A 19,323-nucleotide genomic window follows, 5' to 3' on the forward strand; every position below is an offset into this window, starting at 1 on the left:
AATTGCTTTCCATAGAAACCAAGGTTTCTATCTCTTCCATAACTGAACACATTTTTTTCGGATCGGGAAATTTCATCGCTTTAAGAATGTTAAAGTTTACCTGGTCATCTTGAACTCGCATGGTGAGTTCACCTTTCTACACATCAATTAATGTTCTTCCCGTGGCTAAGAAAGGTCTCCCAATGATGATCAGCACTTCCTTATCTGCTTCAAAATCTAAGACAATAAAATCAACAGGAAAAATAAATTTATCGACTCTTACCAAAACATCTTTATCCTTTCCTTCAGGATATGCTAAAGATTGATCCGCTAGCTGAAACATCACAGTTGTAGGTCTTACTTCACCTATCCCTGACATCATCAAAATAGACTTTGGCATCAAGTTGATACTTGCTCCTAAATCACACAAAGCTTTAACATAGTAAGATTTACCAATGTTACAGAGTATAGTAAAGCTTATTGGGTCTTTCAATTTCGGTGGCAGTTTGTTCTGTAGGAATGCTCTGTACTCATTTGTCGAGGCAATAGTCTCAGATTTATTCAGTCGTTTCTTCTTGAATAGTATATCCTTCATAAACTTCACATAATTTGGCATTTGTTCTAAAGCCTCCACCAACTGAATATTGATGTGTAACTGTTTCAAAACATCCAAAAACTTCTTAAATTGCACCTCTTGTTTCTACTTGTGTAGCTGTAATCTTTACAGATATGGAGGTGATGGAACTTTCGGTTGAATCAGATAACTCTTCTGAGTAGGTAAATCTGCATCCAAAGAAGATATTAAAGTATCTGAATTCACTAAGTTAGGATTTAACTTGTTAGTCTTTGCAGATTCTGACTCATTTGGTGCAGGAATTTCAATAGCTGGTTGATTCTTTTCAATGATTTTATCTTTGACATCAATCAATTACGGTTCCAGAATTTTACCACTTCACAATGCCACTGCCTTGATATGTTCTTTACCCAAATTTCTTGTATTCTCAGTATCACTCAGTAAGGTTCCTTGATGTCTATTACAAAGCTCTATAGCTAACTGACCCATTTGGTTTTCCAAATTTTTCAATGTTGTTGTTTAGCTTTGGATCAAAGCGTCATTCTTTCCCATGTACACTTTCAACAAATTCTTCAAACTATTTAATGCCTCAGCTTGAGGTGGTTTTGGAGCTTGCTAATTAAACCCTTGAGATTGGTTGGGTCTATGCTGCAATAGGTTGTTGTTCGGTCCATTTCCTTAGTTACTCCAAGAAAAGTTAGGATGATTACGTCATAAAGGATTATAGAAGTTGGACTGGGGTCCTTGTCCACTCCAATTTTGATGTTGGTTCCCCACTGTAACACTCCTCACCCGTATTCAACGCCAGAATAGGGTTACGGGGCATTACCAGACTCACAAAACAATTAAACATCCATTTAACATACATTTTCTCAATTCAAGTTTTTGTCATTCAATCTCAATCATTTTGTTCCTAATACGAGCCTAAAAGGCCCAAATCATGCTTTAGGAGTGGTTCAAGACTAAACTGATAACTTAAGAAACATTCACGAAAGTTTGAAAATTTTTCTCAAAATAGGGGACACATGCCCGTGTGGCCAGGCCGTGTGTCTTACACGACCACAAGATAGGCCCGTGTCATAGGCCGTGTGGACACTCGAAATGGAAGCACATGGCCATGTCCCAGCCCGTGTCCTACCCCGTGTCCAAACAAGGGAGCTTACTGACTTGGGTCACATGGCCAACCACACTCCCATGTGTCTAGCTCGTGTGCCCTAAAAATGGCCATACATGCCTGTGTGCCAGGCTGGGTTCTAGGCCGTGCCAAACCTGTAGGGTATACTTACTTATGCCACACGGCCAAGTCACACACCCGTGTGTGAGGCCGTGTGGAGCATACTGACTTGATTTTAAATTCAACACCAGGGGACACACGACTGTGTATTTAACTGTATGTCACACACAGTTGAGACACACGCCCGTGTCTCTGCCCGTGTGGACAAAAAATAGGCTATTTACTAAGCCAATTTGTCACCCAACTTTGCATGTACCTACATAACTCAAATGGTACCATTTCAAGACACAAATATGCAATCAAAAGTCATCAACCAATACATAATTCATACTATATCTATTTCAACCATTTCAATACTCAATTCAATGTCATTTACTTATTCAAATACCTATCAACTCAACTTGCTTTTCTAGACATAATTCACATATGTATATCATGTACCATAATTCATCTAATTCATCACCCAAAACCAGTCCGCAACAAACATATCTCAACCATAATAAACATTTGAGTATCATGATTCAACATCAACCATATCACATGGCAATATACATAACAAACCACATAACTTTCATAAGCTACATTTTATGGCTCAAAATACATCTCCATCAAACACACCAAAATGACCAAAGTCTATACATGCCATATACGATATACACACAACTCAAAAGTACCAAAATAGATGTCCGATAGTGCGATGAAGTCCCTGACAATCCTCGAATCGAGCTAGCTTCAAAATACTATAAAACATATAAAAATAAACAAAGGAAGCTATAAAGCTTAGTAAGTTCATATGTAAATATGTAATAATCTCATCATTCATTAGCATTTCAAAATGGATAACACAATTAGCATTTAAAGCATTATTCAATGAGTTAAAATAAAATTTAATCACATAGTAACTCATAAGTTCTCAACTTCTTTTAACTTGTTACTTGAATAGTTTTCCATACATACCTGTACCGATATGTATCTATTTCTTACCAATTTTCTCACCAATTTTCTTACCAAACCTCTCCAGGCTTATAAATGCTTACGGTACGAGTACATCAATTTTCTAATGCTATAGTCCAACTTTGGTCTTACACATACATTGCCATGACCCTGCCGTGGTCTTACATTCACATGCCATAACCCGATTATGGTCTTATTTTCTAATTACCATAGCCCAGCTACGGTCTTATTCAACAACTTGTCTTATTTAACCGTACATTTAATTTAAGATCTCTAAATTAACTAATAGAATAAATACAAGCCCGATTTCATCCATCATTTAAATAAATACACATTTAAATTCAATTATACGAACCTATCTCGTGTATAGAAATGACGAAGTGGACGGACTATTCAATTACTTTGTTTTTTCCCCGATCTAAGTTTGAATTCATCTTTTCTTGATCTATAAGTAATCAAAATCAGATTATTTATTCCTCTATTTATTCAATTCAATCCAAAATATACATTTGAGCTATTTTACACATTGGCCCCTAACCTTTCACCTTTTTTTACAATGTAGTCCTTATTTCACAAAATCACAAATTCATGCAAATTTCAAAACACCCATGCTTAGTCGAATTACCATTATACCCTAGCAGCCTATATTTTTCATTTATTTCATATTTCAACCAAAATTTTTTAATATTTCTCAATTTAATCCCTATTTTTTATTTTCACTAAAAATGACTTAACAAAACTTGTATATCTATCAACAAGCATTTATAATCTATCAAGAAACTTTAAAATATACATGTATTCATCAATGGAATCATTCAAAATCTTTAACAGTTTTGTAAAATAGTCCTTGGGCTAGCTAGTACTAGTTGCAACGATCACAAAAACATAGAAACCATTAAAAACGAAACAAAAATCATACCTTAATTGAGCATCAAAGCCATAACTGAATGAAACCCTAAAACTTAGCTTTTCTTCTCTTAATATTCGACTAGGGAAGATGAAGCATAAACTAAATGGCCTTTTTGTTTTATGAATTATCATTTAAATTGTTTAATTACAAAATTAACCTTTATTAATGTTCACAAAAATCACTTATTACTAGTCCATAATTGTCCACTTATTAATATAATGGGATAATTACAACATAAATCAATCAACCATTTAAATTCATAGCTAATAGACCCTTTTTGCTTATAGAACTCTAACTTTTCACTTTACGTGATTTAATCCTTTTTATCAATTTAACCAATCAAACGACAAAATTTCTTAAAGAAAATTTCACACAATAATTTTATCATGCCACAGACATTAAAATAATAATAAAATAAATATTTCAACCTCGGATTTGTGGTCCTGAAACCACTATTTTGATTTGACTAAAAACGGGTTGTTACACCCACATAGTACACTGACTTGGGATTTGATGGACAATTTTCAAAAAGAATGACCTTCCCCACAATATACATAGGAAACTACTTCAAACAGACTTGGTGGCTGAGCTACAAAATTATTAGCACTATTAGCGATAAACTATTTTAACATAGAGGAAATAGACGATAACGAAGTAAGGGCATCAACTTTATGAACTCCGGCTACACGTCTTTCTAAAGCTGTTCGATTTGTTGGACATTGATAGTTATTACTCACGATCCTCTCAATGATATCATAAGCCTCATTATAAGACTTAGACAAGATTGCACCATTTGCAGAAGCATCTACCATCAATCTTGTATGTGCATTGAGACCATTATAGAATGTCTCCAACTGGATACAATGAGGAATCCCATGATGAGGACACTTATGAAGTAACTCCTTGAATCACTCCCAAGCTTCATACAAAGACTTGTCATCCAATTGTTGGAAAGTTGTGATCTCGTTCCTCAACTTAGCGTTTTTTGCTAGGCGAGAAATACTTAACCAAATATCTTTCTGCTAATTCTTGCCATGTAGATATGGAACTTGGTGGCAATGAATTGAGCCATGCTCGTGCTCGATCTCGCAATGAGTACGAAAACAACTTCAACCTCAATGCGTCTTTAGTCACATCGGCTATCTTGAATGAATCACTCACATCCATAAATAATTGAATGTGGAGATGTGGATCTTTCGTGGGCATACCACTGAATTGGCCCATTGTTTGGTGCATTTGAAACATCACTGGTTTGAATTCAAATTGGGTTGCCTCAATATCTAGCCTTCTAATTCTTGGATTTAACTTACTGAAAAGTGGCATAGCATATTGTTTGATGCATCGATCCCTATCATCGGTAATGAGGATGGGATTTTGTACACGATCGACTTCATTACCATGGTCTTGATTCTGATTTCCAAGGTCCATCTCAACTTATCTTTGAATTGCTTGTTCACGTCTTTTTTCTCTGAAAGTTCACTCAATTTCAGGGTCTACAAGGAGTAAATCGACGATCTATTGTCATAAACACCTGAAAAGAAAATAAAAAAATTAAAAAGAATAAGTTAGTAATGTTATAAATAAACCAAATTGGAAGTAGATAATTTCACAAAAAAAATGACTATGGCAACAGTTAACAATCCCTGGCAACGGCGCCAAAAACTTGTAACGTGTAGGTTTGTGCAAGTGTACACAGTCATTATCAAGTAATAAGTAAGACTTGAGTTATCGTCTCCACAGGGATTGTATTTGTGTTAAATCACTTGATTGTAAAATTATACTTAACAACTTGGTAAATGAAAACACAATATGATTGAGAAGTGTTGATTCAAATTAAATATATTAAACTAAATGCAATGATCCCTAATGCAAATTATCCTAAGTATGCAAACTATATGAATGACATAGATTTTAGCAAAATTAAACACAATTTGTAATAATTATAACATAAATAAACTAGTACAATTACTTTAATTAAACTCAAATTATTATCAACATGCTTAATAATTATAACATAAATAAACTAGTACAATTACTTTAATTAAACTCAAATTATTATCAACATGCTTAATAACATTCGGAACACATTCCATGGCAACTCGATCTTTCATGAGTTTGGAAACCACATTAGGTCCTTTTAGAATCCTTTACATAGTAAATACGTATTTTATCGATCCTTATTTACTAAGGGTCTCTTAGCATTTGTGTGAGGTAATAGGGACGTGTTAGGTTTGAAACAGTTTAATCACAAAATCTAAAAAATATGCAAATAATAGAGCTTGGTTAGAGTTGTTATGCAACCAGCAAGCTAATCAGGTTAGGATCTAAATTGAGCATGCACATTTCTATTATGTGTCCACTAGCCGTCGTCTGGTTAGGATTATTCAGCTAATTTAGGTGCATTTCAATCACGTATGAATGAAATACAGACTTGATTTTAATTGAAAACATGATCGATTGAGGCACAAACATTATAAGCATGAATCAAATAAATATTATTTAATCAAAGTAATCATCCTAGCTTCAATAAATTTAAGCTAACATTTTTGTAAACAAGAACAAAGAACACATAGCAAACATTTTTAGATTAAATTAAAGAAAAGAAAGATTAAACCCAAATCAATGTGGTTGTCACCCAAGACTCTGATTGACGAGGCTCCTTCACTCCTTCACTTTGCTCCTTTGCTGATGGCTTTCCAAGATGGCTAACCAATGGCTTATTAAGAGGCTTAATTGCTAAAGTCTCTTTGAAGAGATGATGCTAAAGAGTGAAGGAGGGATGATGAGGGATGAGGGATGAGGGATGATGGATGATGGATGAGGATCAAATGAGGTCTTATTTATAGGTAAAGAGAAGAATGTAGTTTGCAAAAAATAGAAAGGTTTAGTCTCTTCAAGCTTTTCCAATGAGTGGTCGGCCATGCTTAGTGGATTTTGAGTTGAATTTTGCTTGATTTTTAAGCAATTTAAATGCCATAACAACTCCGGACTAAGATTCAGTCAAATGTAAATTTTTAGGTAAATCTCTAATTTCTTTAACATTGCAAGGATCTTGTGTAATTAAACCAAAAAGTGGTTTATGTGGACAGCCATGTGTAGCCGAAATTGGGTTGACTTGGTCTTCAATTTGTATGGTTTTTTTTTGTAATCCAGCAAAACTAACAAACCCGTCCAAAATAAATCAATAAATTAAAGGACTAAAGAATAAAATTTTATCCAATTTAAATAATTAATTAAAACCCAATTTATTAATGAAATATTTTTAAATGAATTATTAAATATAATTTTATATTTTATTATTTAATTTAATCATAATTTATATTTTATTATTTAATTTAATCATACATGGCCCATTTTATGTCTTAAAAATATAATATGTTCAAACAAATATAAAATAAGCCATTTTATGCATGAAAGCTATATAATAAAACAAAAATCACATTTTAATAATTTATATGCCCTAATTTCATATTTTTCACATATTTCAATAATTTATTAAACAATTACTTAGTTTTAACAATGAATTTAAGTAAAAAGGTGATAAATTACATAGGAAAAATACTATATATTTTTCAGTTTATACTAACCAAACCAGAAAACTGTAGATCTGATAGTCTGATATTATGTTCTAAGCATGATAATGCTATGCATGCCTGATTATTCTCTGATATTTGTACATAAGCATGTATAGGAGGAAGAAGTATTCTGTATTGTGATCGTCACCTATATTCTAGTAGCTTAGCTACATATTATCTAGCATGTGTCGTTATGGCATGGTATGGTGTGTATGGATAGGTGGGTGTTTTTAACCCTACATGGTGTGATGGGATAGTCGGAGTTGGTGTGTAGAGGATGGGGGTAGGATTCTATATATCTGATTCTATTTACTGAATTTGAAAAGGACATGAGCATGACTCTGTATCTGTATGTTTGCATGCTTAATTTTGTTGGGGTACACACTGAGTTTACAAAAACTCACATTCATTTGTCTATTCTATTCAGGTAATCCAGAGACTTAGGCAAATCGGTGCGACGGAGCCTCTCGATGACCACGAGTACGTAAATTGATTAGGTTTATGGGTTTTTTTCTATTTTATTTTAAGGATTATTTATTCTTCTTTTTTTTTGTAATAACTAGACTCTCTGGACTTTTTGGCTGGTTTTCTTTTGGATTTGGATTTTTGTTTTTGTACTTAATTTGCAATTGATATCTGAAAACTATGATTTTTACTCAAACAAAGGTTTTCTAAAAGTACGAACTATTTTCTTTAAATACAACTTTTTTCGTAAGCTTCAACTATAAAACATGTTTTAAGGCAAACTGATTAACTGAATAAATGTTTTGACAATGGGTAAAAGCAAATAACAGTTGAAAAACTGAAATGGTTTTAACGTGTAGATTTCATTATCAAAACCCATTCTTTATGACACCTCTAGATCTGGCCATAACGTCTAGGTCGAGTTTCGGATGTTACATTTAGTTGTATTAGAGCCAAGTTGCAAAACTCGAGCTGTGAATTTTGGGGTTTCAAATTTGTGATATAAAAAGAATTGGTTTTCAAATATTTTGGATAAGTTGAGAAAGTATGTAGTACACCGAGTCTCTGACGCCGATTCTGTAAGTATTTCTGAAACTTAGATAGTACACTCTGAAAACATTGTAGGTAGCACTTTCTGAAACTATACCGAAATAGTTAGAGACTAAAACTTCTAAAAACATCTCTAAACTTCTGATAATTTATACATAAAATATCTGTTAATAAATATTGGAACTGAGACATAAAACTTTATAATATAGATAAAGTTGAAAATTTACGATGAGCACTCGTAGAGCTCGCAGATGTGGTATTCAGGGCCGTGGTAGAGGTTGTAGGGGCTCGAGCTGAGTCTTCCTCTCTCAGTAGTATGTCAAATTTAGATACGAGTGAGACGCCGATTTTACCTGTTACTAAGACTGGGCATCAAAGTCGTTCGGCTGGGGCGCCGCATTGTCCCAGGCCATGTTGAGGATATTAGAGAAGGTCGCTGGACCCCATTCTGGTTCTAAGGGCCGTGGGTCGATAACTGAACGACTTCGGTCCAATGGTGTTGAGTTGTTTAAGGTGCAATCTCTTTGCTTCATGACTAGGCATATTAGTGGTGGTTGATTGTTGAGGAGGGTACTCAGCCTGATCGTCTGAATTAGGATTTCTTTAAGACCGCCTTCTAGAGTAAGTCCGTGGGGGCGAGCTATGTGGATGCTCGTAGGTGTGAGTTCTTGAATCTCATACAAGGTGATAGGTTAGTGGCCAAGTATGAGGCTGAGTTTCTGAGGTTGAGCCACTACGTTTGAGGCATAATGGCATCTAAGTATGAGAAGTGTGTCCATTTTGAGGACGGTTTGAGAGACAGTCTAAAGGTACAGAGCCACAGAAGGAGCAGGAGTTCGCGCTTCTAGTTGAGAAGGTGAAGATTACCAAGGATGTTAAGCGCGTGGAGTGCTAGAATAGGAACCGAGAGAGGGGTAAGAATAAGATGGATTCAAAGCCCTCTAGTTTTGTTCAGAGGCCTAAGAAAAAGGTCAGGCTTGATGGGCCTGTTAGAATGGGGGTTCCTATTGCACCTACTGGCATTCAGCCGTGTGGAGATTGTGGTAGGCGCCATCTGGGCGAAGTGTTGGAAGAGGATTGGGGCTTGTCTAAGGTGTGGGTCTTTGGAGCATCAGATTCGAGAGTGTCCATAGCTGGTAGATTAGATACAAGCTTCTGGACCGGGTTCTGTACAACCTCAGAGGGCAGTTCAGCAACCACCTAAGGGCCGTAGACCGGCTAGGGGTGGTAATAGTATGAGTCATGGGTAGAGAGCACCAGGTAGAGGTGCTGGTCAGACTGAGGTGAGGTAGCCTACGTTGGTTTATGCTGCTCGACGCTGAGAGGACAGAGATGCTCCAGATGTTATCATCGGTACGTTTTTAACTTTTGATGTACCTTATACTGCTTTGATAGACATAGGTTTTACACACTCCTATGCAGCTAGTTCTGTATCTAAAAACTTGGGAATTTCTATCGAGAGCACTTCTAGTGAGATCATTGTATTGAGTCCGTTGGGGCAGTCTGTTCGAGTTAATAAGCTTTATAGCGATGTTCCGTTAGTGGTGCAAGGAGCTGTTTTTCTGGCAAATCTGATGGAGCTTCTATTTTGGGAGTTCAACTTAATTCTGGGTATGGACTGATTACACATCTAAGAGGGTTTTTCTGAGGACTAAGGATGATAAAGAAGTGGTGGTGATAGGTGAGCACTGGGATTATTTGTCTAATGTGATCTCTGCACTTGTGGCTAAGAAATTGGTTTGAAAAGGGTGTGAGGTGTAATTGGCTTACGTTAGTGTTTCTGCTTCTGGAGGCACTTCTATCGGGTATATCAGAACTGTGAGGAATTTTCTGGATGTATTTCCTAAGGAGTTACTGGGTTTACCTCCTAATCAAGAAGTTGAGTTTGGAATTGAGCTTCTATCGGGTACAGCTCCGGTGCCCATCGCTCCCCACTGAATGGCACCAAAGGAGATTACAGATCTTAAGGCTCAACTTTAAGAGCTTTTGGATCGTGGTTTCATCCACCCTAGTGTGTCTCCGTGGGGGGGCACTTGTTCTATTTGTGAAGAAAAATGATGGCACCATAAGGATGTGCATCAACTATCGGCAACTGAATAAACTGACGGTGAATAATAAGTATCCACTTCCGAAGATCGACAATCTGTTTGATTAGTTCTAAGGGGCTTCAGTGTTTTCGAAGATTGATCTTCGTTCTGGGTATCATCAATTGAGGGTTAAGGAGGTGGATATTTATAAGACTACATTTAAGACTCGTTATGGACATTACTAGTTCCTAGTTATGCCTTTCAGTTTGACGAATGCTCTGGCTGCATTCCTGGATCTGATTAATCTAGTCTTTTACCCATATCTGGATCAGTTCATCATGGTCATCATCGATGATATTATAGTTTACTCTAAGACTGAGGATGAGTATGATGAGCATCTTAGAGTAGTGCTCCAGATTCTTCGTGAAAAATAGTTTTACGCTAAGTTGAGCAAGTGTGAGTTCTGGTTGCAAGAGGTAGCTTTTCTGGGGCACGTAGTGTCTGTTGAGTGGATCTGAGTTGATCCTAGGAAGATTGAGGTTGTGCTGGGTTGGAAACAGCCTAAGAATGTATCTGAAATTTGTAGTTTTTTAGGTCTAGTAGGTTATTATCAGCGGTTTGTTGATGGGTTTTTTCTGATTGCAGCTCCTTTGACTAAGTTTCTGCGTAAAGGTGTTCCTTTTGTTTGGACTGATGTAGAATAATCGAGCTTCAAGAAGCTCAAGTCTGTTCTGACTCAGGCTCCTGTTCTAATACAGCCTAAATATGGTAAGGAGTTTGTAGTATACAGCGATGCATCATATATTGGTTTGGAATGTGTATTGATGTAGGATGGTAAAGTTATGGTTTATGCATCCCGTCAGCTTAAGACACATGAAGGGAATTATCTGACGCATGATCTCAAGTTGGTTACAGTGGTTTTTGCATTGAAAATCTAGAGGCACTATCTATATGGTAAGAGGTGTATTATCTACACTGATTACAAGAGCTTTAAGTACCTCCTTACATAGAAAGAGTTGAATCTTAGACAGCGGCGATGGATTGAGCTGTTCAAAGATTATGACTGCAAGATAGAGTATCATCCTAGTAAAGCCAATATGGTGGTCAATGCTCTATGTCGTAGAGCAATAACTGATTTGAGAGTGATGTTCACTCGACTTAGCCTGTTTGATTATGGAAGTCTGTTAGCTGAGTTGCAAGTTAAGCCGACTTGGATTGATCAGATTCAAGATAAGCAATTAGGAGATGAGTTTTTGGGTTTGCAATTTTTTTAGATTGAGAGTGGCAGTACTATTATCATGACGAAAAGGCAAGCGCACCTATCGAACAATAGTATAGTAATGGCAAGACCGGGATATCGTACCCAAGGGAACCAAAAATACTAGTAATAACTATCTTTTTATTATTTAACCTAGAAATAAAGATGGGTTGTTTATTAAACTAATTAACTAAAATAATTAACTAATTAAACTAAAGTAAAGAGAAAATTTGGAAAAAGACTTGAAGAAAAGTAATTGATAAAGACGACACCCAAGGAGGAATCCATCTAGATTTCACTTGTTATCTGACTCTGAACCAGACGATTTATTCACTTGACTTGATCCGTGAGACTCCCAAACCTATACTATTATCTCTTTCGAGACTAATAATGTCTAACCCTCAGTTGAATTAATCGAAATCTCTTTCTTAATTAAAACCCCTAGGGAAGCAGTAAATCGATCTATGGACTCCCATATTAGGTTTCACCCTAATCTGACAAAATCTCGTAACCCTATTTCTGGGCATTCGATCAACTCCGCTTAATTATGCCAAGTCTACTCTTAGACAGGGACTTTTGCTCCTCTGCATAAGCACATCAAATCATGAATTAGTACCCAGAATATTAACTCAAGCATTAAGAACACATAATTAAGAACAAATCAAGTATTTATCATACAGTTCAAATAATAATAACAAGATCCATCATAGGTTTCAACCCCCTTAGGTATCTAAGGGGTTTAGTTCATAATAAAATAAGAGTACATCTCAAAAGTATGAAAATAACAAAACATAAAGAAAACTCTAAAACCCCTTAAGGAATTCTGAGAGAGATCTTCAGTCTTGGAGTAGTTCCGGCTTTTGGGATGGATCGTCTGGCTTCCTTCAAGTAATTCCCTACGTGTGGTACTATACTCTAAAAAAGTTCTAGAAGAGGGGGCCGTTTCTAAATCATACTTAGGGTGTTTATATAGGCTTTGGATTGACTTTCTTCTTCCCTAAGTATCCTTTCCGTGTAAAATACAACTCCTTGAAAAAGGGACACGCCCGTGTACCACAGCCGTGTGACGTGTTTGCCAGGCCGTGTTCGATCCGTTAAATTGTACACGGCTGTGTGGGTTAATGGTCAGGCCGTGTAAATCGTGAAAGCCTTGGTCGACACCCTCAAAAGACACGGGCGTGTGAGTAGCCTGTGTGGCAAGGCTTAGGCCGTGTCATCTTCTCGATTGGGTCCATTTTGTCCCTTTTTTGGCTCGTTTTTGGCTCCTTTTAACTCTTGGTGCTCTCCTGAGTACAAAACATGAAATAACCGGATTAAAAGTACCAAAATCCATAAATCTAATAATAAACATCCATAAATATTCTAAGTATTTGGGGTAAAAATATGTATAATTTGGCATTTATCAAATACCTCCCCACTTAAGCATTTGCTTGTCCTCAAGCAAAACTCTCATTCACTGCTAGAATTCATTCCTTTCAATCACATAATCATTACTGATAATGTTACAAATTATTCCACAGAAAATCATACAGTGAGAATTCAACTATAGGGGCATTAAAAGCCTCAAACAATCTAAATCGAATATTTTGATAATAAAATCATAGGTAATCTCCTTCCTCTAAGTAATTAACTTTAGTCCTAAATATACAAGAGATGACATCCTCACTAAAGATTCACTTAAATCACTCAAAGTGTTTAAGGTTCAAGATTAAGCACTCAATTGTCCAACATGAGAAGTTATTATATAGGCTTGCATGAAAATCAAATCTCTACCACTTGTAAATGATATGATACACAAATCAAAAGGTCTTTGCATGGTTGTAATGGGTTTTAGGTTACGGGTATGGATACAAGCTAAAGAGACAAAGGTTAGAATCGAGATAATTTCAATATATTACCCCACTATCAAAAGCTTAATTACTGAATCACAAACAAGTATCTAGAACTACATTACTTGAGCTCTCTTTTTTTTAATGACAACTTTAGCTTGCTGAGGATTACAATAATAATACTGAGTTTTTTTTTAATAACAAATCAAGTCAGTACAATATAGGAATCATACTTCATGATTCAGTAACAAAAAATGGTGAACATAGTGAGGTAACAATATTAAATTTAATCTCGATGAAAAAGGGTAAATTAAGTAAGAGTATTTCAACAATAATGGGTTAATGGGTTAATGATAAGGGTTAATCAATAAAAAAGGTTAGTAGGTTCAAAGGGGGTTCACTAAGGGTTTAATTATGTGGGAAGGCTTTTTATGGAGTAAATGGGTTATATCCTAAGTGCCTTTATCATCTCAGTATATCAAATCATGCGTGTGATCTCGACATGTATAATCGAAGCAAGTTCTAGAATATCAATGTTGACACACTCAGACCACAAAAAGCAGTGATCAAGAAAGAAATCTATATGCTGAAAAGGCTCAAAAATCTCACCAAAAATTTGGGTTTTTGATGTCATTCCTATATACTTAAGATTTCAAGATAATACCTCAATTTAGGAAAATAGTCTAAAAATTTTAGTTCTCAAAATATCAACTTACCATGCTCGATTCTCTAATGTCCTATAATCAAATAATCATGCATAATTCCCATGGTCTAATTCATGACATATCAACAATAATTATAGATCAATCACAATTCATTCGATCAAGATTATGAGAAAATCACTTAAGCACAAGACCAAATTCAGGGGTTTGAGAATAATGCAAAAAGTTAGGTATTATGTTCATGTTCACGCCCCACACTTAAAATGTACATTGCCCTCAATGTACAAAGATAGATTATTCAAAATAAAGAAAATCATAAGAGGGAAGGAGGTGAAACTCTCTGTTATATGGATGCGGAGCTTGATTCTGAGGCTGGAGTGTTTGGGGAAAGTGGTAGCTACCATTGTTCTTGGCTTATGAAGAAATTGGGTCGTTGAACATGGCACTCGTTGGGTATTGTTCCCTATTTGTTTCCTCATTCTGTAAAATATTCCTAGCAGCTTTGCTTGGAAGTCTTTAGAATCATGAAGAGCTTATCAAGAGTTGGTGTGGAAGAGAGCATAGTGGGATTACTTGTTAGAAATACCATAAAAATGAAGATGTCTTTCAAAAGAAAATAATAAAATTGAAATAAAAATAAAAATAAAAAGATAGGAGGATTCAATGATCCTCGTCAGTGGGGCCTTCAGTTGGTGGCGCTGGAGTGGCGATGTGAAAGTGCTAGCACAGCTGATGCATCATGGCCTGCATGTCGTCCATCTGTCTGTCACATCGCCGATCTCACTCTTGAATCATCTCGAACTGTGTAGTGCGATACTGCTCGAAGTGAGCAAGTCAGTTGGAAAGGTGTACCAATGAAGCAGCCGTATGAATTGGCCGTTCCCTAGGTGGTGTGGTAGAAGGCTCCTCGTGCTGTGGGGGGACATCATCAAGAATGTCCTCAAGATCCTCCTCGTCAATGGCATGAGTGAGACGGTACTGAGGAGGATCAGTCCCAGGTTGGCACTCGATCATCCTCATGTGTAACATAGTCGTGATGCCTAGTAGGGACATCTGACCTATCAGTGTAAGCACTGATGACTGGGCCACGATGTTGAGGAGGCCAAAGTGTTTGGCAAGGCACGTCACGTAGGGGCCGGTAGAGATTACTCCCTTCCGATACCGCTTGGTCTTATGGCGAATGGCGAAAGCGATGAAATATGCCAAGTCAATTACGTGTGCATTCGCCATGCACCATAAATAGTAGGCGTCGTAGCTATTGATAACATCGGTGCTCTCTCTCCTTCTGGTCAAGGTGTGTGCTAATATGACATGGAGATATCGTAGGGAAGGGGCGAGAGCTGAGGCCTTCGAGCGGCTGGGGTCGTAGGTGGAAGAGAATGGTGCCAAAGCCTTCCAACATAAGGAGGGAGAAATGAGGATACTGCGTGGTAATGCATTCATGTCCTCCTCCTCCTCCATAAACTCATTGGTGTAAAGTCCCAGAGCGACTCCAAACTCTGGGACACTCATCGTGTGAACTAGACCGCCTAATCGGAAGTGAATGGTGCCGGGGTCATCATTGTTCGTCATCACCACCTGTAAATGAAAAGTAGAGCATAATTCTAAAGTTAGCTCTAAATAAGTGGGTTCGGTAATAGCAAAGAACCGTTCCCATAGGTCTGTGGACAGGAGGGCGCAGATGGCATCAGCTAGCTGGACTTGCTCTACAGCAGCCCAGTCGATGGAGCAACCTGTAGTGAGGGGTCGCGCGCGTAGTATTTGAAATAGCTCCTCCTGCAAAGCTTACAGAAACTCAAGGAATGGGTCCAAGCTTTGGTTGTAGCACATACCGAGGAAGAACCCAGTCTCCTACGTCTCTTTGAGGATGGGACCACGGCCTTCTTGCCTCTCAATGATGACATAATGTACCTGAAAATGTATGAGCATTGATATAGTAGGTCCAATATGTGTTAACATTTAACGATATCAAACGAGAGGTGAAAATTTTATATGATTATTCAGAAACATTTACTGGAATCAAAGATGCATCATCAGTTAGGCAAAAATCCTAAAACTAGTATATGTTATTTAGTAGCTTAAATAATTCAAATATAGAAAATACTAAAGCAAATTCCTAACTTATTCAAAACAAATTGGTAACAGTAACAATATCTTTGTAAGGCATATAGAATACCAATGTAGTAATGCAAGTTGGAAAAACAAGGTTGAGAAAGTGAACCAAAAGCTATTGTAGGGTGGTGCACGGGCGTTTTGGTGGCGAGCACGGGCGTGGGGCATGAGTGTACAGCCGTGTGCAGGAAAAATGGAGGGAAAAGAGAGGGGAAAGTGAGGATTGATGCAGGGGGAGTGGATTTCAGGGTGGTTTGGGGGTTGGGGAAGTGAGAATCTGGGGAATGGTGGCCGGAATAGGGATTAGAGAGTGGAGAGGGGAGATTTCGGCTAAGGTTTTGAAAGGAAGAAGAAAATGAACAGTGATTTGCTTATATAGAGGAGGTGCACACAGCCTAGGGCCACGCCCGTGTACTCTGAAGGTGAGCACGTGTTTTTTGAATTTTGCAATTTAGGTCGTGCCCGGCTACTTATCCCACGCCCGTGTGTCTTGGTCGTGTGTGGCACACGGCCAAGTCGCACGGTCAAGCCTAGCTTTGTTCGCTTCGCCCACGCCCGTGTATTGTTGTCCATGGCTTAATGGCACGGGCGTGTCTCACGCCCGTGTCAAAGAAACAGAATCGAGCCTTGCCCCTGGCACGCCCGTGTTCACCTATCAAGTTCACCCACGGCCATGGGAATTTATCGCATCCCGTGTTTTGGGGAAATCATGTCCTGCTTCCACACAGCCGTATCGCACGGCCGTGTCTCTTCCCCTGTTTGGCCACGGCTTTAGCCACGCCCGTGTGCTTGGCCGTGTGTGCTGAAAAACTTTGCAATTCAAAGATAAAGTTAATGATTCAAAGTGTTAGAAATTAAAAATAAAGAAATCAAAATATGTTAGTGCTCGGGTTGCCTCCCGAGAAGCGCTTATTTATAGTGTAAGCTTGATTTACCTCCCTAGTGAATGGTCAATGTGGTTCGAGGAGTTTATACTCCTCATTCCTGCTATCAATCTCATCAAAATAGAGTTTTAATCGTGTGTTGTTTACCTTAAAAATGTTGAACTTGGGGTGACTCACCTCCACCATACTGAATGGAAAAATACTGAGTACTGTAAGAGGGATTTCCTCATTCGGTGTGGTAATGACAATGTGGGGATCTGCGGCATCTAGTAAGACTTTTTCACCGGCTTGTTTTGGCGTAGTTTCGATTTATCATGTGTTCCCGATTTGTGTGCTCGCTATTCGTCTAGCTCCTCTATCTATAGCCTTCGTTCTTCATGAATGTGTCTTCTATCATTTCTAGAACATGGCTCGTGAACTTCTTTGAAGCTTAATTTCTGCAAAGTCATATTGTTAGTTTTAGTAGATTGGTGTGGACTATTACCTTCAATGTTCGATGTGATGCCAAAATTACGAGCTTGAAGGGTGATCGTTTCGTCTCCCACACAAAGTGTAAGCTCACCTGTGCCAACATCAATAATTGTTTTACCAGTTGCTAGAAAGGGCCTTCCTAAAATCAAAGGGGTGTTATTATCCTCCTCTATGTCTAGAACAACGAAATCAACGGGGATATGAACTTATCTACTTTCACAAGTAGATCTTCAATAATACCCCTAGGAAATCTTATAGTTTTATCTTCCAATTGAATGCTCATCCTAGTTTGTTTAGGTTTCCCAAGACCTAGTTGCTTAAATATTTTGTAAGACATTACGTTAATACTAGCCCCTAAATCAACTAATGCATGACTTATATCTAAACTACCAATTAAGTAAGGAATTGTAAAACTCCCTGGAACTTTCAATTTTTGGGGTAGCTTATTCTGTAGAATAGCTGAGCAGACTGCGTTTAGCTCCACATGCGACGCTTCGTCCAACTTCCTCTTATTTACTAAAAGCTCTTTTAAAAATTTTATTGCATTTGGTATCTGCGACAAAGCTTCAACAAACGGTAAGTTAATATGTAATTTTTTCAAAAGTTTAAGGAATTTATTGAATTGTTCGTTTGTGTGGTCTTTCCTTGTCTTGTTAGGGTATGGCACACGAGGTTTATATTCGACAGTCACTGGTTTGTTTGTATTTTGATCTACCTCATCTCTCCCTTTGCTTACCACTGTTTCTTGCATTGATTCTTGTTCAGGCTCAACGACTCCTTCGTCATTCTGGATATTAATTGCGTTGAGTTGTTCCCTTGGGTTGGGTTCATTGTTTCTTGGCAAGCTACCTTGTGGTTGTTCAGAGATTAATTTGGATAGCTAGCCTATCTGAGTTTCGAGCCCTTGGATCGATGCTTGTTGATTCTTAAGTGCTGTCCCGGTATTTTGGAAATAGGTTTTTGACATTGATATGAATTTTGAGAGCATCTTGTCAAGGTTCGATTTCTTCTCTTGTTGATAAGGTGGCTGTTGAAAACCCCGAGGATTTTATGGCTTTTGATTTCCTTGACCACCCCAGGAGAAATTTGGGTGGTTCCTCCAACCTGCATTATAAGTATTATTGTAGGGGTTATTTTGAGATCTAAAGTTATTGTTACCCATATAGTTGACTTGTTCCCCTTCGGTTGTGGGATTGAAGGATTGATACTCTGTATGCACACCTCATCCACTTGAGTCACACCTCATTACTGGATGTACCTGCGTAGAACCAAGTAAACCATCAATCCTTTTATTGAGAAGTTCCACCTGATTAGGGAGCATGGTGACTGAATCGACGTTATAAATGCCGACTGTTTTCGTTGTTTTTTCCTCATAACTTGCCACTGATAATTATTCAGTGACATCTCCTCTATAAACTCATAGGCATCTTCCGGTGTTTTATTGTTGATAGTTCCGCCAATAGCTGCGTCAACCATTTGCTGAGTCGAAGGATTCAGACCATTGTTGAATGTTTGAACTTGGAGCCAAAGCATAACCCATGGTGGGGGCACCTTCTCGGTAAGTCCTTGTATCTCTCTCATGCATTGTAAAGTGTTTCGAAATCCATCTGCACAAAAGAAGAGATATCATTACGTAATTTATCCGTTTTAGCCGGCGAAAAGTGTTTTAGTAAAAAATTTTCGGTCATTTGTTCTCAAGTAGTAATTGATCCATGTGGTAATGAGTTCAACCACCGTTTAGCTTTGTTTCTCAGTGAAAAAGGAAATAACCGAAGACGAATGGCATCATCAGAAACACCATTGATTTTAAATGTATCGTAAAATTCTAAAAAGTTTGCTA

At 37.5% G+C, this 19,323-nt stretch overlaps 2 non-coding genes across 2 annotated transcripts; both read left to right on the forward strand.

The window, feature by feature from the left end:
- Nucleotides 1–4,521: 4,521 nt before the first annotated feature.
- LOC121228340 (small nucleolar RNA R71) lies at nucleotides 4,522–4,628 on the forward strand. Its single transcript, XR_005925916.1, has one exon. It is a non-coding gene; the product is annotated as a small nucleolar RNA R71 (small nucleolar RNA).
- Nucleotides 4,629–19,016: 14,388 nt separating this feature from the next.
- LOC121228725 (small nucleolar RNA R71) lies at nucleotides 19,017–19,123 on the forward strand. The gene has a single exon (XR_005926300.1). It is a non-coding gene; the product is annotated as a small nucleolar RNA R71 (small nucleolar RNA).
- The last annotated feature ends 200 nt before the right edge of the window (nucleotides 19,124–19,323 follow it).

This window comes from Gossypium hirsutum, chromosome A04, assembly GCF_007990345.1.
Source record: "Gossypium hirsutum isolate 1008001.06 chromosome A04, Gossypium_hirsutum_v2.1, whole genome shotgun sequence".
Lineage (NCBI taxonomy): Eukaryota > Viridiplantae > Streptophyta > Magnoliopsida > Malvales > Malvaceae > Gossypium > Gossypium hirsutum.